The sequence below is a fragment of the Tympanuchus pallidicinctus genome, unplaced genomic scaffold (assembly GCF_026119805.1).
Source record: "Tympanuchus pallidicinctus isolate F22 unplaced genomic scaffold, pur_lepc_1.0 scaffold2, whole genome shotgun sequence".
NCBI classification, from domain to species: Eukaryota; Metazoa; Chordata; class Aves; order Galliformes; family Phasianidae; genus Tympanuchus; species Tympanuchus pallidicinctus.
This window is the reverse complement of record NW_026294721.1, coordinates 8,227,844-8,242,231: the sequence shown is the minus strand read 5'-3', so window position 1 is coordinate 8,242,231 and position 14,388 is coordinate 8,227,844. Positions and strand designations below refer to the sequence as shown.

Sequence of the window (14,388 nt, the reverse complement as noted above, 5' to 3'; positions counted from 1 at the left end):
TACTAAGTGAATAATGAACACACTCAGCAAGCCATGGTTTAGAGTAAGCATTTGGTCACGTCATCTATCAGCCCTTGGAGCTGTGCGTCCCTCTTCTGGTGGCATTCAGTAAATATTTAAGGAAATATGCAGGCAAGTGGCTGCAACCACCACCAAAGAGGAAGCTCAACTTCTGCCAGACTCTGCAAAAACAAAACCAAGCATTTTCTATTTTTGTTTTGTTTGAAAGGAGGCTGTTGGATAATATTTAAAGACAAAGTACAACCACAAAGACTCTTTTTCTATGTTTTACTGTTGTACAACACAGTAGATAGTGCTGGTTTCTAACTAACAATGCACTGAAGCATCTCTTTTCATACTCAGAAACTCTGATTGGGAATCAGAATCTCAAAACAAGCTAATAACCATGCAAGTGTAATTTATAGAATTAAAAAGTCCAACTACGCACAGTCCCCACTGCCAAGAAGAGCTCTGAAGTCTAAGCAAAAAAGAGGTCAGAGAGTATATTTGCCAACAGCTCTTCAATGTGTAAAGATGAGCACTGCGCCCAAACCCTCAAGGAAGTGTTCCAGAAAAAAGGTTTCTCTTTTCCAATTTCAATGACAATTTCCTTTTAAATCACAATACAAACTTCTCTTAAAGGATGTTGTAAGGCAGGAGAATTTTGTCATTCCCACCTCCAAACACCAAAGATTAAATCAAAGCACCTGAAACAGGTAGGAGTAGGGATTACAGTAACAAGGACTGAAGGTCACACTGTGTTCCATCACTTTTGTAAACGCAACTTTTTTTTTAATGCAATGAGAGCAAGAATTTCTGCCAGTTCACACTACTGCACAAAAGCTGAATTCAGCTGTAACCATGAGATCGTGCACTGCTGGGATTTTAGGGGAAGAAGGAGTTTATATGAAATAAATCTATATATACCAATGTATATTTGCTCATAAAAATGGTGTACAACACACTCTAGCAACCTCACTAATCTTAGCAAGATGAGCTGCAAAGACCATCTCACCCTTGTGTGCTGTTCTTCCCAAAAAGCTTTCTTTGAAAAGTTCCTTCACAACATTGCAGCCAGAATCTCCTGGAAGTGAGCTGCTTATGGCACAAGTGCACATTTCCTTATGATCTGCACACTCTCATGCCTTGTGCACTGCCTAGAACCAATGGCCATTAGTGCCAAGGAGTCTGTGCAGCGTTGTTCCATATGCAAGCTCTGGTACTCCACAGAATTCAAGTTTATGCTTCCATACGGGTGATGAAGCCTCTCCAGCAGAAGCTTTCACAATAATTATAGGGTATCTTGCTGCTAAACGCATCCTGGCTATTCTTGAGACATACAGTCACTTTCTGCACACAATGAAGAACTGAAACTAGATCTCATAAGGAATTCAGGAATTGGGGTCAGGAGGATTAGTTTTGCTCCAAACCAACAAATAAAACCTGACATCTCCTTGTACAGTAATACATCAAAAGCTCTCCTAGACAAAATCAAACCACAGATTGTGCATATCACAGATGCACAGTTTCAGCTGTTTGTGTTAATGGCATCCCAACAGAGAAGATTTACAGGTGCTGAGCTTTAAGAAGGAAAAATAGAGCAAACTGTTTTTTCTGCACACTGTTTAAAGCATGATGATAATGTGACATTTTATGTAACATTGAAACCACACAGACTTACACACAAAACCCTCTAAAAAATTGAGCTTATCAACTAGCAAAGTATATATGTATTACAAATATGCTTATATCTGTAGCCATGTTAAGAACTGTCAGCTTTAGATGTGCTAAAAAGTACGAGAAGTGTGCTAATCTCACCAGAAAGCCTTCTCCCTCCCTCCAGAAAACACCAGACAGCCCTATGGAGCATTCCACTTATCTGATGCTCAGCTGTGCACCACTACTTTAATGCAAGACATTCCATCATGTTCATATTGTGGATGTACATGTACTTACAAATAAAACCCATTCTTTGGAAAAAAACAAAAAAAAACACACACAAAAAAAACAAACACACCTTTAACAAAAAGCAGCATAACACTACAGCTCTGATAAACCATGGTCTTCATAGCTACTTCATTTTTCTTGGAAGAACTATGAAAAGATGGAGGTGAGATTAGCCCAACTCTAACACGGCGCCAAATTTTTCTAACTATATAAACAAGTACATCCATTTTTATTTGCATCCAAGCAAGAATTAGTGTTAAGATATCAAAGAAGTGGTTATTCCTCCTCCAAAGATCTCTTTCCTGCAAAAAAAAAAAAAAATGTAGTAATAATAAATTACAGATTCAATGTAGACTACTTCATAAAGAATAACTCAAGTTGTTCACAAGACACAGTAATACTTGTCTACATTTAAATCCAGACAAAAGACAATTGCAATAAAAGTTCACTTCTTTCCTCTCCTGTGCAGTCTACCTGAGAACCAGTAACTGGCAAGGAAAAGTGATGAGTGCAAGTACTCATCACTTTATAGTTATAGTGTAAATGGATGGGGAAAAAAATAAGCAACAAGTAGAAAAGTACAGAGAATACCTGAAGTATTGTGACTAAAGTATGTACTCAAATTCCTCCCAGGCTGCTGGCCTATACACTTTGTATCCTCTAGTTAGGGTGATTAAAATGACATAGAGTAAGTTAGACATGGCAGCCAAATGACGCAGCATGCTGACCAAAGTGGCTGAAGTGGCACAGATCCACTATTAATTAATTTTCTCCTTCCTGCCTAAAATTAAAAAGAACATTCCAGAAAGGAAGGGGATTGGCTAGGATTGCCAGCTGAAGAGTTCCAAGCAAATAGACTTCTGCTCACCACATTTTGTAGCAAAGACACTGCTGCAAACCCCTTCCGCTTGCCTTTCACTCAGTAAAAATGAGATAAGATGTCCACAACATGCAATATTCCTTGGAATAAAATCTTCCATTCTGGAAGAAAAACTTATTAATGACTTATCAGTGTGAAGCTAAGAAAAGGAGCATGATATTGTTGCAGATCCATTAGATTAGACATTAGTACATCTTTAGGAATTAGCAGCATTCTCACTAATCCCTTGCCACCTGCCAGCTCAATTTTGCTGGGGAGCCAAAAACCCCACAGTGCAATGCCACAACATGGTGTAAACACTGCACCCTTCCCCTTACGTAGGCAACCCTGTACCTCCTCCCATCCCTCTAGGGCTGATGAAGCACACGTTGACCAACTCCGCCAGGCAGAACTGCTGCCAGCCTGCAGGGAGCAGAAGCGTGGACTGCTCTCCTCTGTGGCAGAAAGGATGCACAGTGCTGGGCAGGAATGCTCTGGCAGCAGCAGCACAGTCAGCACAGTGCCAACACAACAGATACTGTCAGGACTTAATCACTTGGATGCCATTTAGTATTATGCACATTCAGAATTGCAGCATTGTATCTTATCAGCACCACTTCCATTATTATTGGAGAGGTTATCTGTACCTCAAAGCAAAGTATGTGACATTCAGCAAACCCACGTTCTCTAACAATGTTTCAGTTTATCCCTTCAGATCTCAGATCACTCGCTTTACGGACTACAACCACCTTCACAACAGCTGTGATATTTGCCTAGGCACAGAAATAAGAGTTTGTTTTTTTTCTTCCTGGGGGGAAAAAGTTTTAAAAAATGATTCATCGAAGCCTTGAGCTCAGAGGGAAAAAAGAATTTCACTGTGAGTCCTTCCCATAATGGCTACTAATGAATACAATAATTTCCTCTATAAGTGGATGGAGAACAGTTACACTTTCTACCTCTGTTCTCTCAGCTTAATGTGAGAAGTACACTTGAGGTATTCCTCTTTCTCTTCCACATTTCTCCCACTCCCTCCCCCACTGCACAGTCACACGTTAAGTACTTACCTAGCATAACCCCAGCAGCCTGCTGTGCTTATTTAATCCTGAATAGAAGGACCTATGCAAGCTCACTGATGGGATAAGTTTGGGACCAGGATGAAGTTGGGCCAGACTACTATTTGCATAGGTTCTCCTAAATCCACGACCACAATTCTATTGGCTAAAATCCCATAGGTACTCTGCTATGTAGTTTGCTCTTTGGAGTGAATTACTAACCTCAGAGCAAGACCTCTTCACCCTTTCTGCAAGGGGTATTTGAGCTCCTACAAAAACCCTTTTTGGTTACTGTTCTGTTGGGTATATTCACTTACACAGAATCACCAAGGTTTGAAAAGATTTCTAAGACCATCCAGTCCAACCGATGACCTATCATCAATATCTCCCCACTAAACCATATCCCCAGTACAACAAATAATTCTTGAACACCTCCAGAGACAGTGACTCCACCACCTGACCACTCTTTCAGAGAAGTATTTCCTAACATCCAACCTGCATCTCCGCTGGCACAACTTGAGGCCATTCCCTCTGGTCCTCTCGCTAATTCCATGGGAGAAGAGCCAACTCTCACCTCACCACAACCTCCCTTCAGGGAGTTGCAGAGAGTGATAAGATCTGCCCTGAGCTTCCTCTTCTCCAGAGTGAACAATCCCAGTTCTCTCAGCCACTTCTCATAAGACTTGTGATCCAGACCCCTCGCAGCTCTGTTGCCCTTCTCTGGACACACTCCAGGGCCTCCACGTTTTTCTAGTAATGAGGGGCACCAAAACGAACACAGTACTCGAGTTGCAGCCTCACCAGGGCTGAGGACATGAGGACAATCACCTCCCTGCTTCTGTTGGCTACACTGTATCTCACACAAGCCACAATGCCGTTGGCCTTCTTAGCCACCTGGGCACCCTGCTGGAACTCATGTTCATCCAAGAGTCAACCAACAGCCCCAGGTCTTTTCCTCCACACAGTCCTCCAGTCACTCTGCTCCAGGCCTGGGGTTGTTGTGGCCAAAGTGAAGGACCCAGCAAGTGGTGTTGTTGAACTTCATCCCATTGGCCTCAGCCCAGCGATCCAGTCTCTCTAGACCACTCTGCAGGGCCTTTCTATCCCCAGGCAGATCAGCAGCTCTTCCCAACTTGCTGTCATCTGCAAACTTACTGAGGGTGCACTCAATCTCCTCACCCAGGTCATCAATAAAGAGGTGGAACAGGACAGGCCCCAATACCTCCCCCCAAGGAACACCACTTGTGACTGGTCACCAGCTGGATTTAACTCCATTCAACACCACTCTTTAAGCCCAGCTTATTTACGTTAAATGCAAGTCTCCAGTTGGAAATCAGGCTCCAAATAAGACTATGAAAGATTGTCTCATGCTCTTACAGGTGGTATGCTCACTTGCATAGCAGAAAGCCTGTTCCCCATGCAACATGCACACACAAACCCCTCTCTGCTCACAGAACTGTTTAGTTAAAGCTGTGCAGTACTTGGGAAACACAACTATTTGCCACAACTGTGGAAATCAACTGACTGAAAAATTACTTGTAAAGCTTAAATATTTAATTGAAGAGAGGCACTGAATGTCACAAATGCTGAGCAGCTGTGCAAATCAGGTCACCCTTTTGCCTGAACACTGCTCAAAGTGCCTCATTTTGATGAGTCAAGTATACAGATAAGATCAGTCTTGATCTAGAAAACTTGAAGCACTGTCAATAGGACTTTTAGACTTTCAGGCAATTTTTCTGTATGCTAAGCTTTTCTCTGCATTATTAGTGTGACAGAACAGAAGAACATTCATCCTCCTTGATATATAGGAAGATACATAAAACAAAGAAAGGAACAGCAGCTTTCACACATACCTATATATCTGAAATGTGCAGTTTCACTTAGGGAAAAAAAAATTGTTAATGCCATTAACATAAGGGAAAAAAATAGAGTTTATCACATCGCCTAGGTCAAAACAGTGTGTCTGCCTGATGAGACTTTGTTTCTTCACAGTGTAAAAACAAACTCCACCTTGATCTAGGAGAAAAACAATTCTGGGACATGTTGTAATAGAATTACTATTAAGCAACATTAGGGTAATAATTTACTCTTGTTAGTAGGGTTGTCACAAGATTAGAGACTAATATTTTAAGCCTGTGCTGCTTGCATAGCCTAGCTCTGCAGGCTATGTTCTGATCTGGATGCTAAGCTCAGCACTCACACACATATGGGCAACAACTTCTGCTAAATCAGAGGGGAACTATAAATTTGAGGTGAAATTTTCAAGGACAGAACATTTAAACCAAAACTTATTTCACAGAAGAATTTTAATAAGTGTTGTATATGGTATGAAAATACCAATAGAGAGACTGTCCCTTGTGTACGTCAAAGTGTTAGGAAGTACCTCAAGTTCTGTGAAGCACTTTGAGGTAAAAAGCAATAATGACCATCTGAAAGATGTTTTTATTTGAAATAAGATTTGCATGCAAACACTGGGAAGAAATTGGGGATCAAATCTTGTTCCTACTTCTGTAGCTACAGCATTGTATCACCCCCCAAATCGCAGTTCATGAGACACAAAATCAAAATGAGCTTTGCGTTGTTTTTTCCTTCCTCAACAGACTATCATTTATTTAAGAGGAAAATATGCAAATATTCATAAAAATGACTGTTTCCAGAATGATGATTAATTTCTATCACTACAGTAGCAGTAAAGTAAAAATAGAACAGGGGAAAAAAGCTTCCTACCCAACCCTGCTTTTTTCTTTCCTCTTTTGGTTTTATGAGCCAGCAGACAGCACCGAGGCACTCACAACAATCTACTTCCGACTCTTTGCTTTCTTGTTACTGAACGATTATTACATGAAGAATGAAAATGAAAACACTTGAACGTTCACTAGGATCTGCTGCAGAATCTGATATGCTGCCCTGCAGTGCTGTAAGAATTGACTGTGCTGACTGATTCCAGCACAAAAAATTCTGCTGGAGAGAAGAAAGCTTGTTTGTCTGGAGCAGAACTGAGCATGAAAGTGGAAACTGATGCTCTAAGTGGGATTTCCCTCCTCCAAGGGTTGTTGGTTTTTGTTTTCATCTAAACAGTCAGACTGCAAGCTAAGCTAGATCTGGCCTTTTTTTTCCAACCTGCTGAAGCAGAGTAGCTTTGGGTGCTGGCAGCTCCAGCTCACCCCAGCAATGAAAAGCTGCATTTATACTCAGAGCAACAATGAAGCACAGGCCATTTAAACCCAATCTAATTCTTGTCTGCTTTTCCATGAACCAGTACACTTCATTTATTGAGCACATACGCGCCAGACTTAGGCATCCTGTATCTTCTTGCCTACTTCTACTATCCTTCCTCCTCGCTTCGTTCAGATCTGGCACGTACACCTGAGGAATCTTTTGCTTTTAGTCATGTCTGTGTTTTGCATAAATCACCTTTCACAAAAAGTCTTGCAGCCCACTTCCCATCATCTCTTCCTCCAACACTGAGAAAACAACGATTGCCAAGGCAGCAGCAGATCCAGACACGCACACTGGCACCTCAGCATGCCCAGCCTTTCTTTCTGAGTACAGTCAGGATCAAGAATGAGGAAATCAGCTCAAACTCCAACATCAGGGTTGTTTTTCTACTGCAAGTTGGGACTAATCACTTAACTGGAGGGGGGAGGGGGGGGGTTAGTGATCAGTCATGGTGTTGGAAGCTTACAAGGTAGCTGTAACACAAAAGATGTGTTGTAACACAAAAGCAGTGATCCCAAAGCTAAGAACTGGGTCCTTTAGCAGACTCCACTCTCAAGACGAACAGGTCAGTCTGTGGTTTGTTGGCTTTGTTTTTGTTTTTTTTTTTTAAATGCACACAGCTATACTGAAACCAACGCAGTGCTTGAATCCTATAGCATTACTGCAGTGCAGCTCCATACACGTGAACAACATACAGCACTGCTGCATAGCACAGCTAAAAATGACTGGTAAAAATCAAAGAGTTGATCTAATTTCAAACCTCGTCACACCATCAATTTTGACAAGGGAAGGAAAAAGTGAAGAGAACCCCTATATCTCTGCCTGAAGCCTCAAATCTATGACTGTTACAATTTCTATAGCTACACCAAAACAGCAATAGGCAGTGGTCAGGGGAAAGGGGGGGCAGGGAATACATGAAGCTTCCTTCTTAGAGAGCTCAATCATTACCTATGCATACTTGCCTTGTGTTCCTGCCAAAACATTAGAATTCTGAAATTTGAGGGATTCACATACACAAGAAGTATTACGCAGCAGGCCTCCAGACTTCTTAAAAACTGATTAAAGCCAATATTTTGCCCAGCTGTTGCTCCCTTATGAGTTCTGCTGGAAATTCCATCTCCATGTTTTGAGGGAACAAGCTGGAATGACAAAGCCTGTTTGCTGAGCCTTTACAGGTAAGTTCATGATTAAGGGCATGAATCCAAGTTCCTCTTAGTAGTCCAATTACAGTGATGCCAAAGGGCATGAAATAACGAAATAACAGCCGTAGTCAAACATACTTGCTAACTATTCCATTCAGAGATTGTAAGATATCCCTGCACTGAAACAAGCAAGAACACCAATTAAGTGTTTTACAGTGATATCTGCAAGTCTTTTGTGCATCCATGTGCTGAAACAAGATCATTTTGTATATGTACACCAAGTTTAGTTAAAAATAATGCTACATCATTAACCAACAATGATCATAATGATCAACATGCACTACTGTAAAGTTTTATAAACTGATCGAAAAGCTATGTGCAGGTACAGCTCTCCAGGTGTTCCATAAGGGTGAGCGAAAGCCACTTCCATGCTGGAAAAGCCTCCACAGTCACCTAAATCCATGTGAAATTAGAAATTGTCACAGTTATCCGAGTGCCCCCACACTGTAATATACAGCAGGGACAGTCATACTACAAAGAACAAAACCCCAAACTCCATCTTCCTAACATATCCAAGGAAATGGTCTGCAATCCCAACAATGTGTTATTATAAGTTACAGCAGAGTGACTGCATTTAACTTCACACACATACACAAAACTGACCTCTCAATATTGTAAGGATACAAACCTAGCTTGAATTGGGAAGTTTCTTGTTTAACAAATTCACAGTAGAAGAGCACAAGAGGAGGAAAAGTTAGAAAGACACATACACACGTTCCCTGGAAGACAGAACATACCTCATGATTCAAGGGCACCCACTGCCCCACGAGGACAGAGTGACCCCAGTCACACATGGTTAATGATGTACAGCTCATCAGACACTATCACACTTCAGCATAAGCAAAATAAAAGTCCAGAAAGCTTTAACAATAACCAGTTGCTGTTTTTCTATAAAAGAAAAAAAGCAGCCTGTGGGAGCTGAGGAGAGAAGCACTGCCAAGGATAGATGTGATTTCTGCATTTCCTTCTCTGACATTCCTGCACTGCAAATTATCTTTCAGTATTCTGCCAGAGATGCTCAGATACATGTGAATACTGCAATTATGCCTAGGAAAAGATAAGAACTGGGTCATTACCAAAAACTGGCACGCAATTAAATAAATAGATTATTTCGGTTACATCGGTATGTTGGGATAGAGGGAGAACAACACTTTGGTTTGTTTCCTTAAGAAGCCACGGCTCTGCATTCTTCCCTAATTATTACTTTGCCCTGTTCAGAATTTATCCCCAGACTGAGGAAAAACAGTTTTAAGATTCCCACATGCCATGTTTCACATCCGTGTTTCAGAAGAAACACGGATTCTTTTGTCCCATTTCTTTTTAATTAAAAAAAATACACAAAAAAGAGAAAAATTCAACATAGGAGTTCATAGATTAGAGGTAAGAGTGGGAAAAAAAAAAAACGCCCTTCAAATGTCTTGGAGAAATATTGTGGAGAAGCACATTGCTCTTAAAAAGCAGCACGCTGAGAATGATGTGGCGTGCTCTCATTTAGTTGCCTGCCCTAAGCAGGTACATGAAACACACACTTCTAGTTCACAGTAGGGTAAGTAATACCTTAAGTCTTAAAACAACAGCCAAAACTGACCAGAACTTCAGTGCCTTCAGGTCCTTCTTCAAAACACTGCAGAAAGCACAACTTGTTAGACATTCCGGCACACAATGAGTGCTTTATAACAAGAAAGTTAGCAAAGTTCCATACATATAATAGGAACTGGCAATGACATATCAATATATGAAAAACAATGTAAAAAATGCACGCTCCATTTGGTACTGTCTTGATGAAAACACATTGTCTCTCTCTTGCTGCCTCAAGTTCTCTGAGCCCAGGCTCCTACCTCCTTGTCCAACACCGCTCCATTGCACCACAGGCTCAAACACAAAGCAATGTCATCAGGAAGTGCATTGATAGAATAAGCTCACCTTAAAAAAGGCCAGGGAAATGCCCAGCTATGCACAAGAGGAAAAGACATCTAAAAGGTGGTTTTCTGTCCTGCCTCAGAAATCCTCATTGAAAGACTGAAGGCGTTGTGGCAGGATCATTGTATCAATACTTTCAAACATAAACAGACCAACTGACTCAACAAATCCCCAGATCAATCCCATGAGCTCACCCTTCTATTTACAGGGCCATCCATCAGTTCTGCTGAGAGCCTGAGCTTCCTTCAAGGTCTGGTAGCAGTAACAAGCCAAGATCCTCATGCTACAGCAATACAGATGAACGGTTTTCCAAGTAATGGGGCTTACTCACATCTGCAAGCACTTTTAAGACCAGGGCTTAGCCAACAGCAACTAACTGACACAGTGCTTGCAGGGTTGCACACTCCAAACAGCACAAGAAATGGCTGGATGATTTAACAAGAGTGAGAGTTACCCATTGCCTGACACCTGGAAGATGCCCCAGCACCAGGTCAGTTTCTCAACTCACAACTCATACCCCTCCAGTACTGCAATCTTACTGTACCGTACTGCAGAGCAATACACACACAAACAGTCTGAGGGCTACAAGTTGAAAAGCACACCATGCAACTTCATCGAGTAGAAATGGCCAATGTATAAAGCAGAACGTGTACATACATTTGATCATTTGTGTTTGTCATTCAATATTTTCGGAAGCAAGTCAATAGTCTTAATGAGTTTCCATTTCTACTTACTGCTCATTACCAAAGTGGCCACCATGCTCAGATATTCACTAAAGGAAACTACATGTCTATTTCAGTAAAAAATTGAAGGAGGAGACTTTTCACACTACCTCTTTCTCTGTAGGCCAACCTGAAGTTTCCTACCAAGAAAAATACAACTGCAGGATGGTCTGAAAAGCCTCCAATTCCAAGGGTGCCTCTGCCTGCAGCAGCTCCCAGTTCCACAGCTGATCAGAATGTTCTTGCTTGGATAGTCCTACCAGAGGTGCAAGGCCTGCAAGACTTTATCTTTGAGTATTCATTCCGAATGGTTTGAAAACTGTCTCTTCCAGAACTGGCATCTCTGTATCTTCCTTCTTCATAACTCTTTTTTTTTTTTTTTTAAAAAAAAAAAAAAAAAAGCTCTTTGCTTTCTGGACTTCTTACTATGAAATTTGTCATGCTTTGTGGAAAGGTTTATGGAGAGCTGGGAGATTTAAAAACAAAAAACATGCAAACAGGAAACAGCATTTAACCCACCGCTAAGCTGACCCAGTACTGACTCCTCAGTAATGGAATATTGGCAAGAGGTACTTATTAATCAGCTCTCTTGCAACAGCAAGATGGCTTCAAAATTCAGCAACAGGAAGGGGAAGAAACATGCATTATGTCTAAAAGCAAAACAGCAAGTTCACTTTCGCCTGTAGTACAAAGGAGATATCTGAATGAAATAAACTGCAGAGGTTCCAGCTATGCATATCCTGCACAAATAAAATCAGGAATGAACAGAAGGTGCATGCAATTCGTCAGACATTAATGTATTTCATACCCTCTCCCCATATCCATAAACCACTGAGAGCTGAGTGAGAGTGGAAATTTGCTTTTTGCAGTGGGAAATGTAGCAGTGCAATGCAACTGATTTCACACGGGAACCTGAAGTCCCCCCATGCCCAGGGCAGGCAGAGAGGCTCAGAGCACTCTGTCAGCAGCACCTGCCTGTCAGATGGGGTTGGATGAAGCTCAGAGCACCCTGCCAGCAATTGGACGAGGCTCAACCCCACTGCAACTTCTTGTCTGCTGGCATCACCAGGTCCTGCAGCAAAGGTCCTGGCAGACAGGTTGGAAAGAAAAGAATCGTGAACCCACTTCCACAGTTCATTCAGGTCAGCGGTGCTACTTGAGTTACTATTGATTTGCAGTGACCGCTTGCAGGACAGAAGTGGACAAGTTAAATCAACGCAAGCCGACTCTCGCTCCTTACAAACACAAGAAATAAAAACCACGATGTGCACAACCACCTGTAGCTGAACGGGAACTACAGCCCAGAGAGAGAAGGCAGCACGACCCACGTCAGGTCTGGAGGAGCCTGAAGATGGTAACATTCAGCAGATGGCTGTTAAAGCCGCACTGCAACCTGCGATCCATCGCGAAGAAGCCCTGTCTCATCCTTCTGCACAATCGATCGGGAAGACGCCAGAACCTAATCCTGATGCTCACAACACAGCACAACGCCGCACCGAAGGCGCCGGGAAGCAGCATGGCTCTCTCGTCTCTCCCCTCCCAACGAGAAGCAGCCATACGTTTCCCCAGAGAGCCCTTCCACCGTCTCACCCGAGGGCTCCCGCTGCCGAACCGACCTCCGACCCGCACCGACAGCAGCATGGGCACGGAGCGCCGACAGCCGCACCCTCGCGGCCGGCAACGAGGGCTCCCGCACCTCCCCGGCACCGCAACGCCGGGTCCCGAAGGAGAGCGGGAACGGCCGCTGCCCTGGAACCCGTCCCGAGGCGCCGCGAGGAGCGGGCTCTTACCTCGGCCGCGGCTGCAGCTCAGCTCCGCGGGCGGCCGCTTCCAACGAGCCCGGCTCCACAGCCCTCGCCTCGCCCAGCGCCCGCCCCTTCCTTCACCTGCCGCCGCGGGCCGCCCCGAGGCGGGCCCGGCCGCGCTCCGTCCTCCCCTCCCTCCGCTGGTGGGAGCCGCCGGGACCGCACCGCCCTCCTTCGGCCACCGCAAGCCACGCAGGGCTGTTCGGGTTGGAAAGATCTCACAGCCCGCCCGGTCCCACCCCGCCGTGCGCTGGGTGCCCCCGCCACCTCAGGCCGCCCAGGGCCCATCAAACCCGGCCTTGAGTACCTGTGGGGATGGGGCGGCCGCAGGACCCTGGGCAGCCTGAACGCTCTGCTTCCGCCGCCAGGGAAGCGGTGGCTGGGCGGGGTTGGACGCCAATGCCGGAGTCCCGCAGGACTCGAGAGAGAGCAGCTCACGGCCAACAGCCCTGGGAGATACAAAGTGCTCAGCTTTAGCTCCATTTACTTTCCTTAACGAGAATGTAACAGAAAAACCGCACTTAATAAAGCAACGTCCCCAGTCTAAAACCTTGTTCTTTGCATAATTCTGCAGATCTATATGAATGAAGTTCAGTCAGCTTTACTCAGCCAATATTTTAAGTTAGTTTTAAAGCCTTTAACCTTTGCAGTGGCATTAAAATGGTTTCTGTGGTCAGAAAACACAGCGGTGCGGTATTTCCCATGAATGCTATTTATTAGCGTTTCTCTTCATCGTTCATAAAGTTTTGAAGTATGAAGTAGCGCAAAGAATCAATCCCTCTTCTGAAGAGAGAAAAAATGGTTCTTGGTCTGTGAAATAAAGCCCTGTGTTTTAAGTACAGCAGAGACTACCAAAAGCTGGCTAGGAAATGCAGTTTATCATTGAGCCCTGATGGATTTATAGATGAAGCATTGTGCTGTAAACACCTACACTTGGATTTGCAGGAGACTTTAAGTAAATAAAAATCTTGTTTTCGAGTATAAGGGAGTAATTGCACTGGCAGAGCCTAAGGAAAATGATGTTTCTTAACCTTTCCCACAACAGAAATCTTGGCTGCAGCAGCACCAGCCTTACCCTGGCTGTAGTGTTCTGCTGCATGAAGACAGACAGCTGTAAACGACTGCAGGCAGGCTGTATAATGTAACCCTATAGGAAGATAGCAAGTGGGAAAGTGGCTTGTGTGCAGTGACACAGGGAGTGCGTGTTATTACAGAGTAGCAGAGCATGTCAATGTGTGGCCTGCCAAATATGTTAGAAAAATTCATTTGATCCTCAGCAAGGAAAACTTTCCCCATCCCCAAGCTGAAAGCTGAACTGACAAGCCCTTATGCACACTGTGACAAGGTATGAGGCCCTTCTCCGCTCTCTTCTCAGCTGAGTTTTCTTTTTGGACCAGAAAAGCTCTCTGTGTGATCAAAATTGCAGGCAGCATTCCAGCTGAGAGGACAGGAACACTCATTTATTCCTCCTGGAAAGGCTGTGCCTGATGCCTTTCAGAATCACAGCTGTGTAACACCACGAAATGGTAATTCTTTTATGAGCTCGCACTTTTCCAGCTGCCTCAAACTGATAAGCTCATTACTTAGAGTTGGAGCCTTCACTAGCTCACAACTGTGTGATTCTGTTAAAATTTCATTATTCTAATCATAGAAGCCACCCAG

General features: G+C 43.5%; 1 protein-coding gene across 2 annotated transcripts in view; it reads right to left on the bottom strand.

Annotated features, from left to right (window-relative positions):
* SH3BP2 (SH3 domain binding protein 2) overlaps nucleotides 1-12,810 on the bottom strand; it is a 38,411-nt gene extending 25,601 nt beyond the window's left edge. Inside the window, exon 1 of one of the 2 annotated variants that reach the window (XM_052683052.1) lies at nucleotides 12,712-12,810. The gene's annotated coding sequence lies outside the window, so the exon portion shown is untranslated. The remainder of the gene's footprint in view (nucleotides 1-12,711) is intronic. The other variant, XM_052683054.1, reaches the window with a different exon arrangement.
* Nucleotides 12,811-14,388: the final 1,578 nt, after the last annotated feature.